The sequence below is a fragment of the Lithobates pipiens genome, unplaced genomic scaffold (assembly GCF_037356315.1).
Source record: "Lithobates pipiens isolate NorthernLeopardFrog02 unplaced genomic scaffold, aLitPip1_a1.2 Scaffold_16, whole genome shotgun sequence".
Taxonomy (NCBI): Eukaryota; Metazoa; Chordata; class Amphibia; order Anura; family Ranidae; genus Lithobates; species Lithobates pipiens.
Window position 1 is genome coordinate 140,611,296 of NW_027507748.1, and position 10,780 is coordinate 140,622,075.

General features: G+C 41.7%; 1 pseudogene; it reads right to left on the reverse strand.

Annotated features, from left to right (window-relative positions):
* Nucleotides 1–1,034: 1,034 nt before the first annotated feature.
* LOC143986398 (U2 spliceosomal RNA) lies at nt 1,035–1,197 on the reverse strand (annotated as a pseudogene).
* Nucleotides 1,198–10,780: the final 9,583 nt, after the last annotated feature.

The following is a 10,780-nucleotide window of genomic DNA, read 5'->3' on the forward strand; positions in this document are numbered from 1 at the left end:
TTATCGCTCGCTCTCTCTCTCTCATACTGGCCACTGGAAGTTCAACATGGCAAAGAACTCTGAGGAACTGAAAAAAATAATTGTTTTTTTTTCGATTGCAAAACACACCCAAAAACGTCCACCCGGTGCCAAAAAAAAGTGCACACACATAAAGAGTGGCACACAAAAACGTGCAACGGGTGTCTGCTGTCCTCCACAAGGAAGGACCTTACCTTGATCCCCCGGGGCGTTAGGCTCCAGACGGGGACTGAGGTACCAATACATGGCCCATCCAGCCGAGCCGGACAACCGCCTTTCTCCGGAAGGTCTGCCGAAACAGACCCACCCAGGTACTAGGGTAGGGGCTCCCCCGAAGAGAGACACCCCAAAGAGAGGGCGAATCAAGCCAGAAGGCCTATGTCCACCCTCCCACAAGACTTTCAGGGTTGGCCCGAGGACCGACACCCTACTCTCCAAACGTGCAGGTGACAACATAAAACATGACAAACCACACAGAAATAAAATAAATAAATAAAGTGGGGAAGGGATAGTGGAGAGGGAGAGTGAAAAAGGTGCCCATTGTGTGAACACAATGACCAGGCCCTCCGGTCAGGAATCAAAAATTCCTCTGGTCCTAGCCAAAAGGCCGGCCCTAGAGACAGGTGTAAAAAAGCGTGACCAAGGTGCCAGATATCAAAGTGCAAGCACAGTGAATATAAGGCACCCCTGAACTGCCACTTCAGGGGCACATCACCATAGGCTTTTCAACAGAAGCATCCCGACCCCCCCCAGCCCAGACCACAGCAGCCCCCACCCCAGCCAGAAAGGCATGGAGATCCAGGAGCTTAGTGAGAGCCCTTTACCATCAGGCCTCACCCTTGCTCCCATCACTCCTACCTAATTACATTCAGGAAGTACTGGCCATTCCCCCGGTGGGAGAAAAGGGAACCAACGTTCCCTCCCAAAAAACTGACCGGAGCTAAAGCTGCCCCAATCCAGGCCAGAAGGCCAGGGTCCCCTCCCCTGGTGCCGACCAGTGGTTCTCCATCCTCATCAGAAGGTTTCTCTTTCGGCTATGAACCGCTCCGGGTCACCTTCACACCAGCAGGTTTTGCATAGCACCTCGCCGTAGAACAGGGATGGAAGCAGGCGCCACCTCCTGGTAACTGATAAGAACAGATACTACACTTGATCTTATCCAAAAGGCCGAGAAGCCATAATAATTGTTGCTCTACATAAAGATGGCCTAGGCCAGTGATGGCAAACCTTGGCACCCCAGATGGTTTGGAACTACATTTTCTCAAGATCAAGATGCTTAAAGTGGATGTAAACCCGAAAATGTTTTTATTTTTTTTTATTTTGATGTCATGATGTAGAGTATAAGATTTCCTATCATTTGAGCCCAGTCTTGCCACAGAGTTAATCCAGCTCTGAGAAATCCTCGTTCATTGTTCAGTGAGATAAATCTTGACAAACAGAGAAAAACTTTTTCAAATCTTTCCCCTTGCTGTAAGTGACAGGTGATTTACATATCTCATACACTAGCTTGAGACATGCATTATTTTTTTAATTCCCTCCCACTCCTTTCTTCTGCTGCTCTGCAAGGATTGGATGTTCCCCACCTCAGCATAATTGGGCATGCTGAAGTCATGTGGTTACTTTCCTGTCTTTTTAATGGATGTTAGTGATCATAGCAGAAGTTCAGTGTAAGAAATACACAGGAAAAAATGCATATTGACAAGGGGAGTGTAGAGGTGGGCAGAGAGTCTACTGACATCACAACTCCACCCACCGAGCTCCAGACAACAGACCCACCCACAGAATCTGTAGTTTTTCGGTTCTCATAACAGACAGAGGGGAGACATTTGACAGGAAAAGATAGATGCAGGAGGCATGTATATCATTATAGATAAGCCCTATGGCAGTAGTTTAGAAAGGATGAAAGTGGATTTACATCCACTTTAACTGCAATGCAGAGTGCATGAGCATCATGGGAAATGTAGTTCCAAAACATCTGGGGTGCCAAGGGTCGCCATCACTGGCCTAGGCTATAAGAAGATTGCCAAGACCCTGAAACTGAGCTGCAGCACGGTGGCCAAGACCATACAGCGGTTTAACAGGACAGGTTCCATTAAGAACAGGCCTCGCCATGGTCGACCAAAGATGTTGAGTGCACATGCTCAGCGCCATATCCAGAGGTCGTCTTTGGGAAACGGATGTCTGAGTGCTACCAGCATTGCTGCAGAGGGGTGGGCGGGGTCAGTCTGTCAGTGCTCAGACCATACGCCGCACACTGCATCAAATTGGTCTGCATGGCTGTCATCCCAGAAGGAAGCCTCTTCTAAAGGTGATGCACAAGAAAGCCCGCAAACAATTTGCTGAAGACAAGCAGACTAAGGACTTGGTTTTCTGGAACCAACTCCTGTGGTCTGATGAGATATAGAGATGATCTAAAATTTGGGCTGTGTTTTTACATACTGCTCCATATTTATACAAATTTATATATCGAACATGAATTCATCTATCCAGTTGGGATCAACCATGGTGCGTGACTCATACGGAACATATAATCAATGGATGTCTTTTTTCTATATGAACCATGTACCGTTGATCGATTTTGGTCAATTTTGTCTCGCTCTATACTCCTCATTTTTTCATGTCTATATCTTGACAGCTTCCCCATGCTTTGATTAATGTTTTTATTATGGGGTTCAGCTAAATGTGTATGTATTTATGTATTTACATATACATTTATTCAGGTTTAATGGAGTATAGAAAACATATATTCATCTTTAATCATTGGGATATTAATAGGTTGTAATGTTTTTAAATTTGGATGTTTTTTTCTCTTCTGTGTACACATCTATGTGTGTACGTATGTGTGTGTATATATATATATATATATATATATATATATATATATATATAATGTATGTGTGTATATGTGTGTGTGTGTATATATATATATATATATATATATATATATATATATATATATATATGTGTTTGTGTGTGTGTGTGTATATTCAATTTTTTTCTTTGTATACATACTTTATATGTATACATTTTTTTCCTGTTTTTTCATAGCACATGAAATGTCTATATTGGTATACCTCACTACTACCATTTATTTATGAATGGACATCCAAATATGTGCAAGTTTATATGTCTGTTTTTTCTTTCTCATTAATGTTTATGTGAATCACATGTGGCTAGAAAGAAGTCTGCAATTTAATGATCTGTAACACTTGTTGCTATATTGGATAGGTTTATATAAGGAGAATAATGCTGACATATCTTTGTAATGAATAAGCGCACCTGTTAGTTTTTGAACTGCGTCTACCATTTGAACTGTCTGTAGCACTTGGTGTCAACCTTGTGTGATGGCAACCAGGTGAGGGGTACAAAGAGAATGGGGGTAGAGGAAGAGGGGTAAAAAGGGAGTGTCATGGTCTGGGGCTGCAGGAGTGCTGCCGGCACCAGGGGGCTACAGTTCACTGAAGGAACCTTGAATGCTAACATATACTGTGACATACTGAAGGAGAGCATGATCCCCTCCCTTCGGAGCCTGGGCCACAGCGCAGTATGCCAACATGGTAACGACCCCAAACACACCTCCAATATGACCACTGCCTTGCTAAAGAAGCTGAGGGTAACGGTGATGGACTGGTCAAGCATTTCTCCAGACCTAAACCCTATTGAGCATCTGTGGGACATCCTTAAATGGAAAGTGGAGGAGCGCAAGGTCTCTAACATCCACCAGCTCAGTGATGTCGTCATGGAGGAGTGGAAGAGGACTCCAGTGGCAACCTGTGAAGCTCTGGTGAACTCCATGCCCAAGAGGGTTAAGGCAGTGCTGAAAAATAATGGTGGCCACACAAAATATCGAAACTTTGGGCCCAATTTTGACGTTTTCACTTAGAGGTGTACTCACTTTTCTTGCCAGCGGTTTAGATATTAATGGCCGTGTGTTCAGTTATTTTGAGAGGACAACAAATTTACACTGTTATACAAGCTGTACACTCACCACTTTACATTTTAGCAAAGTGTCATTTCTTCAGTGTTATCACAGGAAAAGATGAAATATTTACAAAAATGTGAGGGGCTTACTCACTTTTGTGAGATACTGTATATAAATAATTTTTGTGTTTAAGCAATATATAACTCCATGTAATATCACTATCACTGGAGTATATTTAGGCATAAGGGCATATAAGTACAAATAGCTATGGTTTGTGTGATTAAACAAGGTTGGTTTCAAAACATATTCTCTATCTTTTCAACACTGGCACAATTAAACCTGCTTTTATATGCATTTAGAGGACATTTCTAGGAGCATATAAAAGCATGTAATGATTACAATGCTGTAATTTCAAAGTGAGCATTTACCTGCATTCTGATTAGAAACTCTAAATGTGACTAATTAGCCCAACCTATAAGCCCTATCAGCGACACCTATTCCTCCCCAGATCCCTGGCATTGAGTCATGTTGTTGTTTTCCGTATTCGTAGAAGATCTTGAACAGGAGAGGCAGATATGCCGAGCAAAAAGACATCTTGCTATTAGGTGTGACCCTTATACAGTCAGGAATCAGTGGTCTTGTGCTGGACTGAGAGCAAAAAACAGTTTTGCCACTTAGCTTGGCAGCCAGCATTTCTATGCTTTACAAATGTTGTGAATCCAGAGGAGAAATAACATTTACGAACTGACAGCATTGTTGAACTTCTAAAGCACTGGTGGCCAAGGGTGCAATTACTTTAAAAGGCTCTAAAATTTACTTTGTAATTAAAGGGAGTGTGTAGTATTTTCAATCTTTGGTAAAACATTTAGAAGAGATTAGCGCTTAATTTGAGGTTGAGGTTTAAAAACCTTTCTTCCATGTATAATTTATAAAATAATTTATAAATGCATCTTTATGTATGTATAATTTATTTGCCCATTATATATGCAGTATCTGACAACTTCTTCTTACAATGCAAGCCTCTGAGTTGTCTGACTTATTCAAACAATGCACTCGCTGTGTGACTGACACCTCTACAGTTAAAGCGGGTTCACTGACTCCAGCTGTGCGACTGACCCGAGCCACAATGACATCACTTCTGCACATGCACGGTGGATCCGCCATTTACGGCACAGGACTCTGAAGGAATGGCCATTCCTTGGTGGTGCATGTGTCGGTGACGTCATCGACTGCATGTACAGTAAATATCTCCTAAACGGCACACGTTTAGGAGATATTTACAGTACCTATAGGTAAGTCTTATTATAGGATTACCTATAAGTACAAGTCAGTGATGGGTGTTTACTCCCACTTTAAGAGACAAATTGTGCTGGGAGCTCACTCTAGTGACTCACCTACAAATCCCTATTTTTATTCCGATAACAAAAGTCTGGAGAGGCAAGTTTGAAGTGTAATTTCAGTCAAATTCTAACTAGGCCTAAATCTACTCCCACCCCCATTCCCAGCCTGTTCTATTTACCCTGTAAAAGGAAAGATGTCTATACCTACATATTTTGAAGCCACTCAGGTCCGGTCACATGATCAGGTTCCAGCGCCAGCTTCAACATAGAGGAGGGACAGTGACAACTGCTGCAGATCCTAGGTGATGACATCACCCATAGGCTTAGGCCGCGTACACACGCGGGGACTGTTCGCCCAACTTTGTCCGCTGAACAGTGTTTCGGCGGACAGTCCGCTCGTGTGTGGGCTTTCAGCGGACAGTTTCAGCAAACAGTCCGCTGAACAAGGTTTTTCGGAAATTCCGAAAAACTGTCCGCTGAAACTTTGTTTCAGCAAACAGTCCCCTCGTGTGTAGGCTTGTTCGTCAAACTAAGTTCCGCGCATGCTCAGAAAGGATTTACACGCCGAGGTTTGCATTGCAGTGTATAGGACGTCGTTTTCTAGTCCCGTCGTACGTGCCGTTCACGTCATCGCGCACGGTTTCAGCAAACTGTTCGTACGTCGTGTGTGGCCATGTCCGTCCATGCTAATTTTGAGCGGACTGTTTGGCGAAACTGTTTGACGGACAAAGTTGGGCGAACAGTCCCCGCGTGTGTACGCGGCCTTACTAGTATATCATTGAGCACATCTAGTAGCGGAAAGCAATTCATTGTGTTGGACAACACCCAAGAGGAGGTGAGTATTGCAACTGGATCTGCTGTTTTATTTTAAACCCCTGATGGGGAACTCTGTAAAAGAAATATCTTTTCTTAGGCTTTACGTTTATGTATAAATGCCGATACGCACCTTGAGTTGTCTTCTTGAATTCCTCAGGAGCCCTTAAAACATTGATGCTCTGTGAAAACCAACTATTTATGAAATTGACGCTGTGGCCATCCACTATCTGCTCCTTGTTATTGATTAACTATAACGCTGTGATGTGCGTCTTTACAGACCAATAGTGAAACACAGGCAGGAGTGCACAAGGCTGCAACTTCTGAAATACAACTGGTATTTGTATAACCGTGTACCCAAGACATTTTAGATGATAACTCATAGTGTGTGTTGGCAGCAGTGGAGGTTAGTTTTAGGGTGAATTCACGCTGTTGTAAAACATCGCCTCAAGGACACACAGAAAACATTTGTTTCCTATGTGTCCCACTCACACTGCAAAGCAGCCTAGGGCTGCACTAAAGTGCACACATGATGCATTTTATCACTGCGCACTGTGCCAAATCGCATGACAACCTACATCACCATGGCGCATCGTGCTGCTATGCATTGCTATGAATGAAGTGTATATTTTGTACACGTCACGTGACGTTTGTACAAAACAAAAAAAAAAGAGACATGCTGTGCGCTGAATCAAGCCCAACATTGCCTCCTGCTGCAGCTAGGAATGTAGAGCTGCTGGAGCAGCAAAGCACTCTGGCAGAACTCCATTCCAGTGTGAATTCACACTAAAGGATAATTAAACCCAAGACCAACCTAAGAAATATATTGCAGCTCATCAATAAAACTAAGAACAGTACCTGTTTCCGATCGTTCCAGAAATGCCCTGTCCTATAGTGTATCTGTGCTACCTAAGTGGGTATGAATGTTTTGGGGCAAAATACTGTTTTGGATGAAGACAATCCACTATTCTCACTCTGGGAAAAGTGGCATTTTCTCCTGAAAAGATCACCCCAGACCCCCACCCCCAAACCCATTGACACCCACTTTTGCCGCATTCCACACCTCTCTGTTGCTCTAGAGTGCTTGGTAAGAAATTTCTGTTACAGGTATAAAAGAGCATGTAACCTCTTTCAGAGATGCAATACTCAGGCTTAAAATGATAGTAAACTCCGCCTCACGCATTATGTGCAACTAAAAGGCCAATAATGTATACCTTTTTAAATAAATCTCAATTCATTTCATCCCCCTACCATGTTTATTCTTTCTTTGACTGTGTATTTTTCTTTGTATTCTGGCTGAAGCCAGTGCCATCTTAGCTCCTGTCCACTGCTTCCTCCCCGCAGCATACTTCCGCCCTTTCCTCTGTGTCATCTTGCGCATGCGCAGCAGACCCGCTTCTTCCATTAATGCTGAGCAGTAATGTTATGCCCCCTGTGACATAGCATGACACATGGGGTGTATTAGATAATTCTCTATGGATTCACAGACTCGCAAAATTGCCTGCTGATGATGCAGACACGGCATCAGGATGACCAGACTGACGGCACACGGATCATGCAGTAAATGGCCCAAAATTCGCATGAGACATAATTGAAAAATACATCAGCCAATTTCTCCTAAAGGGTGCAAGTTGGAACAGTAAAAATACTAATTTGTCATTTAATTCAGAGTGCTTTAAATGAGAAAAACTAGTGAATGAGAGTTTACTACCACTTTATTAACCAGGCCCGAACACTGTCTCATGAGCCAGAAAAATAAATAAACCCGTGCACCTTAAATGTCAGATGATGGTAGTTTGTCACCGTGCTCTGAGTCTCTTTAAAGGCTCACCTTAAGTAATATGTTAAAGGTTACAACCATATTTAGGGTGTAACATGTTACTATGCAGCACCCTCACCCCTGCTGTAACAGCAGGTGGGGGTTCTTCTCCCAGCACCCACTGTCATATTTTACAATCAGTGTGGCTGTCAGGGCTCCGCTCATACAGCCATGTCATTCATTCACAGGAATCCATGAATGAATAAACTAGAAATGGCATCTGCCACCATGGAAGATGGACTTGTAGTTTCAATGGACTGTGAAAGGTTCTGATGAGCATGTTCATAGTCCATTTAGTCTTCCTGCAGCTCAGAAACTGACAGCCTTTATAGAGGTAGTATGTACACAGAGCTGTAGGAAGACTCTGCAGGAGCCTGACATTGCAATTGAGGGGACAATGTTCTGCAGGCTCCTAAGAAAGAAATAAATTAGCTTTTTTATCCCCAAAAACTGCATTTTTTATTTTTTTAAACTGCATCACATGTGTATTAAACATCGCTACCTGGGAAATTTAGGAATCGGCCTCTCAAGACATGAAATGACATTTCCCGTCATTTATAGTCACACTGATAACCACAACAGTGAACGGTACAATCAATAGAAGAAAAAAATAAGCGGGACCAGAATCTAACAGGTTTATTCAGGCCTCCTTAGACAGGCCTTATTTACAAATGTTGCATTCTGCATTGAACACATCACTATTCTAACCCATTCATATGGAAGCAGGAGCTGTTGTGTGCCTGCAGCACAAACTGATCCTAACAGAACCTGCTGTGTCCAAAAAAATGATATGAAAAGAAGGTAGAACACAGTCTCCTAGCAATCGTGCACACTGCAAAATTACAATTCTTAAGCATTATTTGACACATTCTGTACGATAACTTCTTGTTTCTACAAATTATCCAGAAAACAATAACAATTAGGGGGGGAAAAAAAAGTGAATGAACACAATTCTGAATAAGCCAGCAAAGTGATGATTGTAGAAGAGAGCTTTACCATACTGGTCTGGCAGCCTAATGTCTTAGCACTTAGAGACACTACATATATTTTCAGCCCGTTGTAATGCATTTTGCATTGTGTTAACCTAATTGCATAAATTACCCAATTACTGTTGTTGCCATAACAGACATGCATTACATTAACAGTGTACACATTTTGAGAAATCTCTGAGAAAAAAAGGATAGTAAAAAAAAAACTATAAGATAGTATCGCTATATAATAAAGTACGATCTTGCTAAGAATAATGATAAATTCAATTATATTTCATACTTCATAATGTTGTGAAAGATCAGTTTGTCCTTCCTTTTTTACATACACTTTAAAAGCAATTTTAGTGTAAATAAACCCCAAAACAGAATGTCATGTAGCTTACCAATCCTTAGATATGTTGACTGCATTAGTTTTATTTTTTTCATGTTTTTGACAATTTTTTTATTCATTTTTTACTTTGTAAATAACACATAACACACTTCCTGTCTGAGTGGCTACGTTTACATCTCCACTGTAACTTTGAAGAAAGCCATGGTTGCCACCCAGGTTGGACTTCAAACATGTCTGCCTTTGTAGGAAAGGAAAAGTCCTGGACAGCCACACACCGCTGAAAGCATCTTTATTAATATGTTGAAATCCAATACAGTCACTTCATATGCAAAAATAAACAGGGAGAAGCTACGAATGCGTTTCACACCGTGTAGTGGTGCTTAATCATGTCTGCCTTTGTGCATCTCCATGACAGGGGAGCTGAAGTAATAGCAATAAAATTATTTTTGCTTATATCTAGTAGTAGACAGTCACATTCAAGTGGAACTATTCATTTTTTGCCAAGCACACCCGGCATGTCTAAACTTTTCTACACAACTGGGCAAAATAAATACCTATTCTAATATGCTTGCTCAATGAAGAATTGCATTAATAACCATCCCTACTTTTGCTATATTGGCATGCACTACTATTGAGCAGAAGGCCCGTTAGCATGCCTTAAATGCATCCAGAAAGATGCTAAAAGATCAAGGAGAGAAGGGGTAAGTCTAAAAATAATCTAGAACGTTTTAAAGAGGTAAAAGACACAAAAGGAGGAAGTTGAGAATGGGAAGTCAGTAGGTCAGACTGCAGCAAATTGTGCCCAGGTATATAGTCAGGTCAATTTACAACATGGGCACGCCTTAACCAAGATATGAAAGATAAGGTACTCTTCATCCTTTTAATTAGGGAATTTCTAGAGTGAAAAGTAATGCTGGTAGGAATAGATGGCAGACTTATATACTAGAGTGCTGTTCTATGGGGTTGAGCGGTGGAGCTGACCTCCAGTATGCTGACATAAGAAGGTACATAAACATTGTCTTCCAAAAATAGGCCACATATCCAGCTGCTCTGCTTCCTATTATGGAATATACAACCCAGAAGGAGGGTTTGCTGCAGATGCTCATACTGGCAGCATATGATGGCACTGGCAGATGACTACACTTAACTGCAACTGGCATGGCACAAGGAGGTTTTTTGCTGTTAACTAGCCTCCAGGAACAGGAGTGGTGGTGAGGCTTTAATATCGCTGGAGGATTTCACCTCCTTAACTTGACCAGCTTAAACAACATCAGTAGCAGAAGAGTTGCCACCATTTTTTTAAATTTTTTTGTAGTACTGCCATTACATCCTTTTGAGACTGAGATATAAGGCCCGATATATCAAGAATCCTGTCTAAAATGCAATAATATAACTGGAATATTGATGACAAGTACGGATTGCTACAGATTAAAAAAAATAGCTTCCACTTTAAATTGCAATTTAGTGAACCTTCAAATTATTCACCCATGTACGTATTTTAGTTATTGAGGACACAGTGACATCTAGTGGTACTAAGTATAAACTGCT